Source organism: Oreochromis niloticus, linkage group LG14 (genome assembly GCF_001858045.2).
Source record: "Oreochromis niloticus isolate F11D_XX linkage group LG14, O_niloticus_UMD_NMBU, whole genome shotgun sequence".
NCBI lineage: Eukaryota > Metazoa > Chordata > Actinopteri > Cichliformes > Cichlidae > Oreochromis > Oreochromis niloticus.
Window position 1 is genome coordinate 36,587,879 of NC_031979.2, and position 14,738 is coordinate 36,602,616.

At 41.0% G+C, this 14,738-nt stretch overlaps 1 long non-coding RNA gene across 1 annotated transcript; it reads right to left on the reverse strand.

Moving 5' to 3' along the window:
• Positions 1-3,789: 3,789 nt before the first annotated feature.
• Positions 3,790-4,699, reverse strand: LOC112842190 (uncharacterized). The gene is made up of 2 exons (XR_003213904.1): positions 4,339-4,699; positions 3,790-4,254 (listed from the first exon to the last, which is right to left on the reverse strand). It is a non-coding gene; the product is annotated as an uncharacterized LOC112842190 (long non-coding RNA).
• Between the last annotated feature and the right edge of the window lie 10,039 nt (positions 4,700-14,738).

Sequence of the window (14,738 nt, forward strand, 5' to 3'; positions counted from 1 at the left end):
ACGGTTCGCAGCCGAGTGTGAAGCAGCGGGAATGAGGATCAGCACTTCCAAATCTGAGGCCATGGTTCTCAGCTGGAAAAGGGTGGAGTGCCCACTCCGGGTCGGGGATGAGTTCCTGCCCCAAGTGGAGGAGTTCAAGTATCTCGGGGTCTTGTTCGCGAGTGATGGGAGAAGGGAGCCGGAGATCGACAGACAGGTCCGTCGTGGTGAAGAGGGAGCTGAGTGTAAAAGCGAAGCTCTCAATTTACCGGTCGATCTACGTCCCTACCCTCACCTATGACCACGAGCTGTGGGTAGTGACCGAAAGAACAAGATCGCGGATACAAGCGGCAGAAATGAGCTTCCTCCGAAGGGTGGCTGGCCTCTCCATTAGAGATAGGGTGAGAAGTTTGGCCATCCGGGAGGGGCTCAGAGTAGAGCCGCTGCTCCTCCACATCGAAAGGAGTGTTGGGATTTAGAGATTCTTTTATTGCTACCATATAACCTGCCTTATGATAAATGCATTAAGAACATGTTTTACAGCATTATTTTATCAGTAATATTTCTTACAGGGTTCATATTGCATTGAATATGTTTGTCATCACATTCATTCTATTCACAGGTTTAGTTCATTTTATACACATTGCATATCTATGTTGATTTGGAGTTGATGTTCCATCCAAGAGGGTTTTAAGCTTCACTGGTGAGAGTGTCCAGGTGATACATGTTGAGGGAAGATGAGAACATAGCAGGTTAATTGCATGCATGCTTACAATACATATATTAATCTAGTAGCAGGCCTGAGCGAAGGCCCCAGTGTCTTCTGCTTCTTTTTGAGACCTGCTGCAATTTAGTCTACTTAGTGATTGATGACGAGGATCCATTATTAGCTCTCAGAGACCCTGAAGCTTGAAGTTTATTACCTTAAAAGGCACGTGATATAGAAAAGAGAAGTTACATGTCTGTTTATAGTTATTAGAGATGTACAAGATGTACCCTTGTCTGTAAACAATGATTGGACATAATGTATTTTTGACTTGTATTTGACGTGTACGTGGGGGTGTGATCCTCTATGCTATAAAACCAGAACCCAGTGTATTTTTGTCAGAGCAAAACAGGCCATATGCTGATGGTTGTTCTCCTGTGTTAATAAACTCATCGTTTGATTGCACTTGTCTGGTGCCTCCGTCGTTTGTTGTCTGGTCTGCAGTTGATCGATCTCGCTTCAGGAGCCAGTTGAGGTGGTTCGGGCATCTGACAAGGATGCCTCCTGGGCGCGTCCTGGGTGAGGTGTTCCGGGCATGTCCCACCGGGAGGAGGCTCCGGGGCAGACCCAGGACACGCTGGAGAGATTATATCTCTTGGCTGGCCTGGGAACGCCTTGGTGTTCCCCCGGATAAGCTGGAGGAGGTGGCTGGGGAGAGGGAGGTCTGGGCTTCTCTGCTTAGGCTGCTGCCCCCGCGACCCGGCCTCGGATAAAGCAGATGAAGATGGATGGATGGCTGGAGTATGATGAAGCATTTATTCAAATGTGTGATAATATTGGAACTGCCATTATATCCAAAGAATGAAGAGGGACGATCATTTCAAAAGAAGTGGTATGAGAATAATCCATGGCTAGAGTATTCTCCAAGTGCTGATGCTATGTTTTGTTTCAGCTGCCGTCTTTTCTTAAATGATGAAAAGTACACAAGTCACAAAACCTGGAAAACGGAAGGGTTACAGACAGCTGAAGTAGCTGACCAAGCGTCACAAGCTGCAAAACACAAAGAGAGAGAGAGAAACAGAGAAATTTTGTCTCGCTTGATAGCCATCACTCTTTACCAAGCAAGACATAGTATGCATTTAAGGGGAGATCATGAGACCTTGTCAAGCCAAAAATCGAGGAAATTTCTTAGTTAGTTGTTCACCAAGTATGAGAGTGTAATTAAATTACACTTAATGCCATAAAAGAGAGACAAGGACCTGGAAAAAGACCTCTTGTCTCACTCCTCTCACAACAGAAGTCAGAAAGACATAATCAAAGCTTTAGCGACATCAGTAAGACGTGTCATCCTAACAGAAATGCAAGAGTGTGAAATCTTTTCTGGATGTCCCAGAGAACTGGAAAACAACAATAATCTCAACAGAGGCACACCAAGCTGTGAAGAAACTCTGCCAATTCTATAACATTGAGGAGAAAGACAAATTACAGACAGAACTTAAGGTCTTTCATGCTTCATACTCATCAATCAGTGTGACATCCATTCTTTCAGTGGTCAAAGAAAACAATGCACATCTGATTTTCCCCAACATGACTGAGCTGCTGAAGACATATGGCACTGTGGTGGGGCGTGGTCTGTTGTGCCGTGTGGACTCACCTGCACGGCATCTGCAGATCACGCCCGCGGTGTTAAATCACAGGGAAGCAGGGTTGAGATTGTTGTTGTGGTGTGATGCATGTAGAATGAATAAAGATGGCTCAAAACACAGATCTGTGGTCCCGCCGTGCCTTATTCACACCACACTGGTGTCGAAACCCAGAATGCGGCACGACGGGCCCACAACAGAGCCAGCGAAGGGAGGAGCTGTCCCAGAAGATGGCTGACACGGCGGCTATCCAGCAGGAGCAGGCTGCAGAGGTGCGTCGCCAGCAAAAAAAACTAACTTTTTTTCAGCAGGTTGTAGGTACAGTCAATATTTCATATTTTGAAATATAAACATAGCTGAGTCTAGTTTACTGCTGCTGTTAGCCTACTTTACATTGGGTTGTAAAAGCAAAAAGGTTGATTTTTGAGGACTGCTGAAAAAAGCAAGCAAAAGAGATCTGATCGGTTTGTGTACTGATATGTGTTGACATGAAAAACTTAAAAATAAACTGCTCTGTTCACTGTAAAAATGAACAGTCTGCATGTAAAGCAAGATGTATTCTTGTATACAGAACATGTCCTGACGATACAGTCTTGATGGATGTAAATGTGGATTTTGATTCAACAAAGTCTGCAGACATGGTTAGCTGTAATCAGCACCTTATTACCATGCACATGGGAGAGCAAACATACAGTTAACACATTCATGTGAGCTCTGAGGTCTTGAGGTGTGAACACGCCTGTTTATCTCCCCTTAACAAGAGCTACTTCCTCTTTTCAGGCTCTGCAGTCTTCACCCCAGCATGATACTGGGGGATTACCATGATGTCGCAGTGTATCATTCTTTAGGTCAAGTGCAATTCCTTCACCTTCGGACACACAGATCTAAGGCACAACCTCATCAACTATTTTAGCTTGTACACTGTCTTGCACTCCCACATGCAGAGCACAGTTCCTGATTTAAGCTGAGTCTGAAACTTTTTATAGCAAAGCATATCATAACATACACAAAGTTTTCTTCAACTGTCAAGGTCAAAAGAAGTTTAGCTAGTTCTATATTGTTCAGTGGAATTTTCCATTATGGTGCCACAACTGAGCATGTGCATAAGCACTTAAATAATTATAGTTTTACAACTGTTTATTATTACTCACAACTGTATATCTACAATCTTTATAGTTTTTCATATTTCATATTTCTGTAGACTTTTCATATTTTTAACCATATGCATAACCTGTTCATACCCTGTACATAGCTTTTACACTCACAACAGCTATAGCCTGTAAATGCTTATAGTTATAGTATATTCATAACATACCTTCATACCGTGTACATTGTAACATACCTATAATAGCTCCATATTCTGTAATATATCTATATTATTGCTAAAGCACTTTCTGGATGGATGCAAACTGCATTTTGTTGCCTTGTACTTGTGGCATGTGGAATAACAATAAAGTTGAATTCTATTCTATTCTATTCTAAAATGAGAATAACGGTGTCATGATGTGGAGATGAGAGAGAGCAGACCCAAGCGCAGACAAAATGGAGGTTTAAACTTTATTTTGGGTGGTGTCAAGACGTATGGAACGGAGTTAGGTGCAGACCCAAGCTTCACGGAAAGAGAGTTCAAAAGTTTATCTAAAATAAGCAATTTTCAGAATATAGACAAGGTAAAGGGGCAAAGGCTCCAAGGATGGGTAGGTGGGGAAGGGAATAAAGTCCATGGTGCAATATATGTGCAGGTGCAGGGAAAGGGGGATCTCTGGGCTCCAGGGGGGGAAGGAAGGAAATCCACATGCTCTCCTTTCTCCTCTTCTTGCTCGCACACTCACTCCTCATCTGCCACTCATGCTGACACTTCTCCACACTCCATGCTACTCCATCATCCAGACACTCCAAACGGGTTCAGGGACAGGTCCAGGATATCTATGTACAAAGAGAAAACAGGTCAGGAACACTAGCGAACGGAGACTTGAGAACAAACTGTAGGATTTTGCCGGGAACACGAACTCAGTTCAATGATTCAGCGACGAGAAGCTCACAGCCATCACCTCAAGTAGTGGCAGGAAACCAGGTCAATGAGCAGCAGCTGCTGGTAATCAGGCCAGGTGCGTGGGCCAAAGGCGGGAGCCCAAAATGAGCTCTGCCCAGGCAGAGAGGAGAATAAGGAGAGAGCGAGGGAACATAAACAAAAACAACATGTGGCCTGGAGTGAGCCAGCCGAAGAGGCACAGGGACCATGACAGGTGGCTGTACAAAACACTACGTGTACAGGAACGAAGGGATGAACTGGAAACACTAACAAAACCTAAACTGGGAGAAGCTAACCTGAGGAACATGAGGAACGTAGAAAACCAGGAGTGATATATATATATATCTATATATATATATATATATATATATATATATTTACATACACACAGAGGGTAATGAGGAAATGGCAAACAGGAGGGATACACAGCTCTGAATAATTAGACAGGGAGGAAGCATTGACACAGTACACACACTGTCAATGGAAAATTGTACTTAGCAGTCAGTATAAGCTTTTAATGATATAAGTTTGCATATGATAGAATACTGTATGTTGACCTTTTGATGACTTAGACTGTTGTCCACTACAAGACGGTTTTATAAATTCTTTCTCACAGCGATAATAGCTGAACAAGCAGGAAGAGGAGAGCTGGACACTTTTATCTGCGCTCTCTAACAAGAAGAGGGGCCGCGTCCACACACACACATACACCTGAACCACTCTTATCTTCACTCCCTACGCACTAACATTCCTCTGCCTATGAATAGAAGTATTCACTGTTGTATTGCTTTGTATATAAATAAAGACCAGAGCGGTAACAGGGCGCGCATCACAGGGCCCCCACTCTGGTGTGAGCGTTCTGTGACCGCCCTTGTATACAAGTAAATGCTGCAGCATCTGTGTGTTTCTACCCTTAGACTCTTAGCTGAAGAAGTGTCTTTAGAATAAATCTCTTGACACACACTGTCAAAGTAAAATGGGAGACTAACACAGAGACATGGACTTGACAAGGGGATACAGGTGACAGGGGAGACAGAGCTCTAAGTAACACTGGAACCAAAGACTAGAGATTCTAAGGCCATGTCAACACTAATACGTTTTCTTTTGAAAATGCATCTTTTTCTCTCCTTCTCGCCTTCCGTCCACACTGAGATGGCGTTTTTGGTCAAGGAAAACTGAGATTTTTGAAAACGCTCTCCAAAGTGGATACATTTGAAAATGCTGTTTTTGCATCGCAGTGTGGACTGCGAAAATGGAGTCTTTCTAAAACGATGATGCATGTTAGTCATATGATGCAGTCATGTGACCAGTTCAACTGAGATGGCGGACGGCATTATACAGCAGTTGTTTTGTTTGCTCTCAATTTTGACAGCCCTGTTAAACATTAATATCAGTTTGTACATGCTCCAGATAGCTTTTCTTCAAAGAAGACGAAATGTTTACTCAGAGCTGTTGTTCAGCAGCGGAACTAGACGACAGTTGTGTTTCAGACCGTATATGGAGCGGCGATTTTAGGGTGAGATCTGGAAGCTGCTGTGCGTAGTGGGATAACTTTGTGTGTGGAACTGTTGCGCCCGAGGAGTGGCGCGAGAACGTTAGAATGTTTAGAGACTCTCTGTATCATCTGAGTGAACTGTTACAACCTTATATTCAAGGCCAGACAACACGATTAAGATCACCGGTGGACGCTGTTACAAAGGTTACCTGCACGCTGTACTATTTAAGTAACAAAGGCAGACTGCGGAAAATGGCGAACGTGTTTGGATTAGCCCGACAAACTGTGTCTAAAATAATCAGAGAAGTGTGCAGGGCTATCACAATTCACCTGGGACCCAAGTATGTTTCACTTCCATTTACAGAACAAGAGGTACAGACGCTTGTCACAAACTTCTATGCAACACGGCATCCTGCAGTGTCTAGGAGCTAATGACTGCACACATATCGAAATAAAACAGGTTTCAGCAAACTCCACTGACTACATTAACAGGAAAAGCTAATTCTTGCTAAATGTGCAGGCTACCTGTGATTACACATACACAATCATGGACGTTGTTATTAAGTGGCCTGGTAGTGTTCACGATGCCCGCATATTTGCTAATTCAAACAACAGTGCCTACTTGAGAGATGGAAAGATTTCTTCTTGTCCAAAAGTAATCATGGAGGGTTAAGATCCTGTTCCTGTATTTCTCCTCAGGGACCTGGCATTCCCCCTGCTGCTCTATTTTATGAAAGAGTATGGTAGTGGAGGTACTACTCCTCAGGGACAGTACTTTGGGTTGTCATTGTGAAAATGCAGAATGGTGATCGAGTGCTCCTTTGGACATTTAAAAGCGCGATTTGGAGGGCAATGGACATAAATCTGGATGATCTTCCATCAGTGATCAGATGATCGCCATCAGTGCCTGTTTTGTTTTGCATAACTTTTGTGAAGCTAGCAGAGAATTCATTCCAGACCGAACTGTTGCTGCAGCTGTCCAGTATGACAGAGACTTCCAGGCATCAACACAGCACCATCATTTCTGAACAGAATGCAATGAAACTGAGGGAAGACGAGTAAGAAATGTGCTTACCAACTTTCTTGACCCCTGACTGATGCTCTTACGTTGTTTGAAGACTTTGGAAGATTTTGCCACCTACTGTTGTTTGCCATTGTCATGTGATTTGACTTAATGAATGAGATAAAATTCAATTTAGTTAACAATAATCTTGTTTGACTAAGCTTGTCTCAGATTGTGAATGTTATGTATTGTCTGAAGTGCTTAGGCTGTAAAGTGTTAACGCAAAAACATTGTGACAGTCACTGTAGTCAAGTCAACAAATAATTAGCAAAATCCAGTTTGGATGACATTGAGCTTGTGTGAATGAACTTTACTTTCAGATTGTTTTATGTACACTTTTCTGTGAACATGAAACAATATCTAAAGTGTTATGCTACTGGAAAGTGTTAATTCAGCATTTAAACAAACATATCAGGACTGTATAAAGCAATACACTGAATAAATAAATCAACTGTATTTTGTTCATAAACATTCATCATTTATTGTGTAATTAAGTTTTTGTGAACATCAACATATGCAGCAGAGGAAAAAAAATGCTAATTGTTGACGTGTTACTGCTGAAAAATCCACTCTGTCAAACAGAAGAGTGAAAATGAAATCACGCCCTTTTAGGCGTTGTCAGCATGAATTTACCAGAACCGGCTGAAACTAAAAATGTCCAAAAAGTAGCTTTTCACTTTTATGTGAACTTAAAGTGTCTGTCAGAAAACAACATAAAAAAAAGAGCATTACCATGAAAGTCCATAAAACAACTTTAATACAGGGCTAATGTTGTAGCCATGGCTACAGGAAAGAATGAAACCATTAGAGTTAAACCGACAATAACAAAAAAAGGTTCTTTTTAATGATGATAGTGTTGCATTCAGCCTGTCATGTCTCTGTTGAGTCTCTGTAGACATACCATCTGTGTCAGAGTCCTGACTGGCTGTAGCAGGAGATGGAGCAGAACTAAAGGGCGAAGGAGAAGTGCTATCGTGACAGACTGACGGTGGATAACTGTCATCGGTGGTGCTGCTGTGGTTGTTTATGTTGCTTGTTTCGATGCCACAGTTAATGGTGGTGACGGCTGAACAACCACCCAAGATCTCTTCGCAGAGTTCAAAGTACAGAGTACTACTCTTCCATGCTCGCTTCTCTTTCCGGAGTCTATCGCGTGTCTGTACTTAAACCTTATAGCCTTTAATTTTGCTGTAATTATGAGTCCAATATTTCGGCATATTTATTTTGCCACGTCTCCCAGTCCATATTCTCGCTTGCGTTTGCAACTTTGTACTCTTGTGTTACTCGCAGCAACAACTCCACCTCACTGTCAGTCCATTTAAAAAACTCGGTACTTTTCCTCGACATTTTGCGGCAACGTTTCAAAGAGCCGGAAAGTAAATAAACGGCGGATGGAAATGTCGAATCGTCTTACGTTTCACGCATGCGCAGTACAGGAACGTAAGCATTTTCAGTGTGGATGAACAATTCTTCAGAAACAATTGAAAATGATAGTGTGGACACAGAGCGTTTTTAGACGAAAATGCCATTTTCAAATTTATCGCGATTAGTGTAGACGTAGCCTAAATAAGACACAAGCAAAAACTATTAATAATAAATAACACAAAACACTGGGTCACCGAACCAGGACTGTGACAAACAGAAATTTTCCATTACACGGAGTATTAGGGTCACATTAAGAAAAACATAGTATTGATCAGTTTGAGAAGTTGAAATGTGGAGATTACAGCTGTTGTTTCATGACAAACTGCCACAGCTACAATACTGTCTGTAAAACGCCTGGTGTATCTGAGTTAGAGAAATTGTACTCCAGAGTCGGTTTTAGTGACAAGGACATTATTTCTGTTTCAGCACAAAAACAGTGCAGTGATAATTATAAGGACACTGAAAAGATGCTATTTGGTCAGAAGGAAAAAAAAAAATCCCCACACAAATGTGGAAGAGTTGGCCAGTGTTGTAAAACACCAGTTTTGGATGTTATCTCCAATTCTACTTTTAAATACTCTAGGAACAACAAGTAGGCCTGCAGTGTGAGAGCGAAGTGCTCTAATAGGGTGATATGGTACTACAAGGTCATTAAGATAAGATGGGGCCTGATTATTTAAGACCTTGTATGTGAGGAGCAGGATTTTGAATTCTGGATTTAACAGGAAGCCAATGAAGGGAAGCCAAAACAGGAGAAATCTGCTCTCTCTTTCTAGTCCCTGTCAGGACTCTTGCTGCAGCATTTTGGATTAACTGAAGGCTTTTCAGGGAGTTTTTAGGACATCCTGATAATAATGAATTACAGTCGTCCAGCCTGGAAGTAATAAATGCATGAACTAGTTTTTCAGCATAACCCTGAGACACAATATTTATATTTATAATAGAGTTACAGTATTTATACTTCATTACTTGTCACCTCTGGTCTGAACAGGTAATTGGCAGAGAGATAATAAGTCATTGAATTTCTTTAAAAATAAGCCATTTAGGCCTAACGGACGATAAACCACAGAACAGTAGTAAATTACAGTAGTTCAGCCTAGAAGTTATAAATGAACTAGTTTCTATTTCTAATTTTAGAGAATAGAAAAAGCAGTCCTACATATTTGTTTAATATGTGCACTGAAGGACATATCCTGGTTAGAAATGACTCCAAGGCTCACAGTGTTACTGGAGGCCATGGTAAAGCCATCCAGAGTAAGAATCTGCTTAGATACCATATTTTTTTTAAGATTTTCAGGGTTTTTTTCTGAATTTAGAAGTATTTTGTGTATTTTGAAAATCTGTATGAAATGTGTTTGAGAATGTGTATTTTGTTCCATTCCTGAAGCAAACAAAGACATGATGAGATATGATGAGAAAAAAAATGTGCACTGTGGAGAAGAAGCTGAAATTTGCTGAAAAGAGGTGAAAAAGCTGAATGTTCAGCAAAAAAGAGATGAAGAAACTGAAAATTGTGCTGAAAAGAGGTGAAAATCTAAACTTTCTGCTGAAAAGAGCTGAAGAATCTGGAATTTGTGCTAAAAAGAGGTAAAAAACTTGAACTATGTGCCGAAAAGGGGTGAAGAAGCTGAAATTTGGATTGAAAAGTAGTGAAAAAGCTCGACTTTCTGCTGAAAAGAGCTGAAAAACTGAAAATTCTGCTGAAAAAAGGTGAAGAAGCTGAAATTTGTGTTGAAAAGAGTTAAAAAAGTTGAACTGTTTACTGAAAAAAACATTGCCATAAGCGGGATTCGAACCCCGGCCTCCCGCTCTGAGAACGGCTGCTCATCTTACTGAACTAAAACATGGCCCAGCCAGGCAAGCTAAAATGGTGATCACACTGATAATGTGGTCCCATTCAGCAAAATGGGCCAAAAAATGGCATAAAAAGCTTAATATCTGAAAAAGTATAAAAGTTATGAGCACCAAAAGATATAGCATGCATCAGCAGAAGGAGCAGAACAGTTTAAAGTTTGGTGAAAATCGGCTGAAAACTGAGGGAGTAGTTAACCAGCAAAGGTCTGAGCAACTAGAATAATAAGGTAGAACAATTAACAAAACAGCACACAGGAGTCGTCTCACTGATGAACACCTGCAGTCCATCCTGAGAATCTCTACAACACAAGACCTCACACCAAACTTAAATGAACTTGTTGCTAAAAAAAAAGGAAAAAAGCATAATTTTCATTTATTTTTACTGGGGTTTTTGGCAGCATGTTCATATTTCTAACTAGTATAATTTTGACAGGATATATTTTTATGGAGAGCAAAATATTTAAAGTTGAAGTTAAAGTTTATTTTTTCTAAGTTTATTTATTCTGAAATAATATTCCCATCTGTTTTTTTTCATATTTAAAAAACATTGTTTTAGTGTGTTCAATAAATGTTTATCTTGTTTGGCCCGCGACCTAAAGTGTCCCTTAAGTTTTGGCCCCCTGTGCAATTAAGTTTGACACCCCTGACCTAAGGGAAGCATGTATAATGTAAACAGAATTGGTCCCAGCACTGAACCCTGTGGAACACCATAATTGACCTTAGTGTGTGAAGAGGACTCTCCATTTACATGTACAAATTGGAGTCTATTAGATAGATATGATACAAACCACTGCAGTGCAGTACCTGTAATACCTACAGCATGTTCTAATCGCTCTAATAGGATATTATGGTCAACAGTATCGAACGCAGCACTGAGGTCTAGCAGGACAAGCACAGAGATGAGTCCACTGTCAGAGGCCATAAGAAGATCATTTGTAACCTTCACTAAAGCTGTTTCTGTGCTGTGATGAGCTCTGAAACCTGACTGAAACTCTTCAAATAAGCCATTCCTCTGCAGATGATCTGTTAGCTGTTTGACAACTACTCTTTCAAGGATGTTTGATATGAAAGGAAGGTTGGAGATTGGCCTATAATTAGCTAAGACAGCTGGGTCTAGAGATGCTTTTTAAGTAAAGGTTTAACTACAGCCAGCTTGAAGGCCTGTGGTACATAGCCGATTATTAGAGATAGGTTGATCAGATTTAAGATTGAAGAATTAATTAATGGCAGGACTTCTTTGAGCAGTTTTGTAGGAATGGGGTCTAAAAGACACGTTGATGGTTTGGAGGAATTAATTATTGAAGTTAACTCAGAAAGATCAATTGGAGAAAAAGAGTCTAACTGAATATCAATGGTACTGAAAGTAGCTGTAGATAATATTACATCTGTGAGATGGTTATGGGTAATTTTTTCTCTAAAAATTAAAATTTTATTTGTGAAGAAGTTCATGAAGTCATTACTAGTTAACGTTAAAGGGATTGTTGGCTGAGTAGAGCTCTGACTGTTTGTCACCCTGGCTACAGTGCTGAAGAGAAACCTGGGGTTGTTCTTATTTTCTCCAACATCTGACAAATAGTAAGATGTTCTGGCTTTGCGGAGGGCTTTCTTATAAAGCAACAAACTATTTCTCCAGGCGAAATCATCATCTTCTAGATTTGTGACACGCCATTTCCTCTCCAGCTTACGGGTTATCTGCTTTAGGCTACGTGTTTGAGAATTATACCACGGAGTCAGGTACTTCTGATTTGAGGCCTTAGTTTTCACAGGAGCTACAGTATCCAGAGTCGTACGTAGTGAGGAGGTAAAATTATTAACAAGATAATCGACCTCTGTTGGAGTAGCGTTCAGATAGCTGCTCTGCTCTATGTTGGTACAGGGCATTGAAGATGATAACAGTGGGTGGATTATATTCTTAAACTTAGTTACAGCACTTTCAGAAAGACATCTACTGTGATAAAGTCTACTCTCCACTGCTGTGTAATCAATTATTGTAAATGTAAATGTTATCAGGAAATGATCAGACAGCAGAGGGTTTTCAGGAAACACTGTTAAATGTTCAGTTTCTATGCCATATGTTAAAACAAGATCTAGAGTGTGATTAAAGTGGTGGGTGGGTTCTTTTACATTTTGAGAGAAGCCACTTGAGTCTAATAACAGATTAAATGCAATGTTAAGGCTGTCATTTTTAGCATCTACATGGATGTTAAAATCACCCATAATAATTATTTTATCTGAGCTGAGCACTAAATCAGATAAAAAGTCTGAGAAATCAGAGAGAAACTCTGTGTAAGGCCCAGGTGGACGATAGATGATAACAAGTAAGACTGGTTTCTGAGTTTTACAGCTGGGGTGGACGAGGCTAAGCATCAGGCTTTCAAATGAATTAAAAGTCTGTCTTGGTCTTTGGTTGATTAATAGGCTGGTGTGAAAAATTGCTGCCACACCGCCCCCTCGGCCTGTGCTTCGAGGTTTCTGGTAGTTAGAATGACTCGGGGGTGTTGATTCATTTAAACTAACATAATCATCCTGCTGCAACCAGGTTTCTGTAAGGCAGAGCAAATCGATTTGTTGATCAATTATTAAGTCATGTACTAACAGAGACTTGGAGGAGAGAGACCTAATATTTAATAATCCACATTTCACAGTTTTACTCCTTTGTGCAGATGTGGATACTGTATTGTCTGTGAAGGTCTGTGAGGCCATCTATGTCCACTGTGAGCGACCATCTTTGAACAGAGGCGGTGGTTTACGACACCAACTTTCTGCCATCTATAATCCAGTTTTGAGTTCCCTCCCCAGACGCCTTAACGCCCACTCACATCCTGGGCCATCTGACCTCAGGAATTCACATAACAAGGTGGGGCCAGGTTTCACAATGAGCTCACCCGAAACCCTGGCTGATTAGGTCCCACACCCGCTTTCACACCTTGGCTCATGTGATTAGAGGATCACCAGGGGGTCCTTTGTCCCTCTTTGGGGGGAAACTCCCACTGGGTTTAAATCTGGGACTCTCCACCATTTGACCCTTAGAACTGAAGAAGCTTCTCGGATGAGAGGTGAAACGTCTTCAAGCAACTTAAAGAAGTCCAGACGCTTTTCTTCGCAAACTCCTTTGACAATGTGGATACTGTATTTTTCTTTCTTTGTGATTTTTTATGTTTAAAATGTTTTTTTGACAGTTTTTAGTCTGTTTGGGAGCTGACACAGTCTGTAAGGTGATGGGGTTTGGGGGGATAATGGGAGGAGGGAAGCTGCAGAGAGGCGTGTAAGACTGCAACTCTGCTTCCTGGTCCCACTCTGGATAGTCATATTTTGGGGGGTTAATAAATTGGTCCATATTTCTAGAAATGAGAGCTGCTCCATCCAAAGTGGGATGGATGCCGTCTCTCCTAACAAGACCGGGTTTCCTCCAGAAGGTTTGCCAATTATCTATGAAGCCCACATCGTTTCTGGGACACCACTCAGACAGCCAGCAATTTTACGGAGAACATGCGGCTAAACATGTCACTCCTGGTCTGATTGGGGAGGGGACCAGAGAAAACTACAGAGTCCAACATTGTTTTGGCAAAGTTACACACCGATTCAATATTGACTTTAGTGACCTCTGATTGGCGTAACCGGGTGTCATTACTGCCGACATGAATTATGATCTTACTGTATTTACGTTTACCCTTAGCCAGCAGTTTTAAATTTCCCTCAACGCCGCCTGCTCTGGCCCCTGGAAGACAATTGACTATGGTTGCCGGTGTCTCTAGCTTCACATGTCTGAGAACAGAATCACCAATTACCAGAGTTTGACCACCGGCGGGTGTGTCGCCGAGTGGGGAAAAACGATTAGACACATGAACAGGTTGGTGGTGTACCTGGGGCTTCTGTTTAGGACTATGCTTCCGCCTCACCATCACCCAGCCATCCTGTTTCCCCAGCTGCTTGGGACAGTCTGCCGGGGAACAGCTAGCGGAGCAAACAAGTAAATTTAAATCTTTGAGGAAAAAAAAATAGAAAAACATGTAATTTGTCAATGTAAGTTTATTAAATTACATTTAGACTCGGCATATCATCAACTAGTATCACCTGAATACACAACATTTTTCAAGATCTTCTAAATTAAAATGTATTAAATTCAATTTTAACCAGGTCATACGTCAAAACAATTTGTTTGAGGGACTCATCAAATCACAAAAATTCATATCTGGTTAACTTTCTGACTGTTGATATTATCTAACTTTGTATCTTTGGTTTAAATATAGTTCACTAGTTTCAAAGTTTGTAATAATATCCAAATGCTGAAAGTCAAAAGATTGAGCCATTGAAATTAGTTCACATTCTTTTGTTCTTTGTCCTGCAAAGGCATAAAAATGGTCCTCAAAATACTTGACTTTCAGAATCCTTACAAACATGAAGGTAAACTCATTAATTGACTCTAGCAGGATATAAAAGGCTCTTTCTAAGGTCTCTTACCAGTTCTATAGTTCTGGACATACAGTGAGGGAAAGAAAAATTTTACTAGTGTGCAGCATCAGTGGGCATCTCCAAAACAG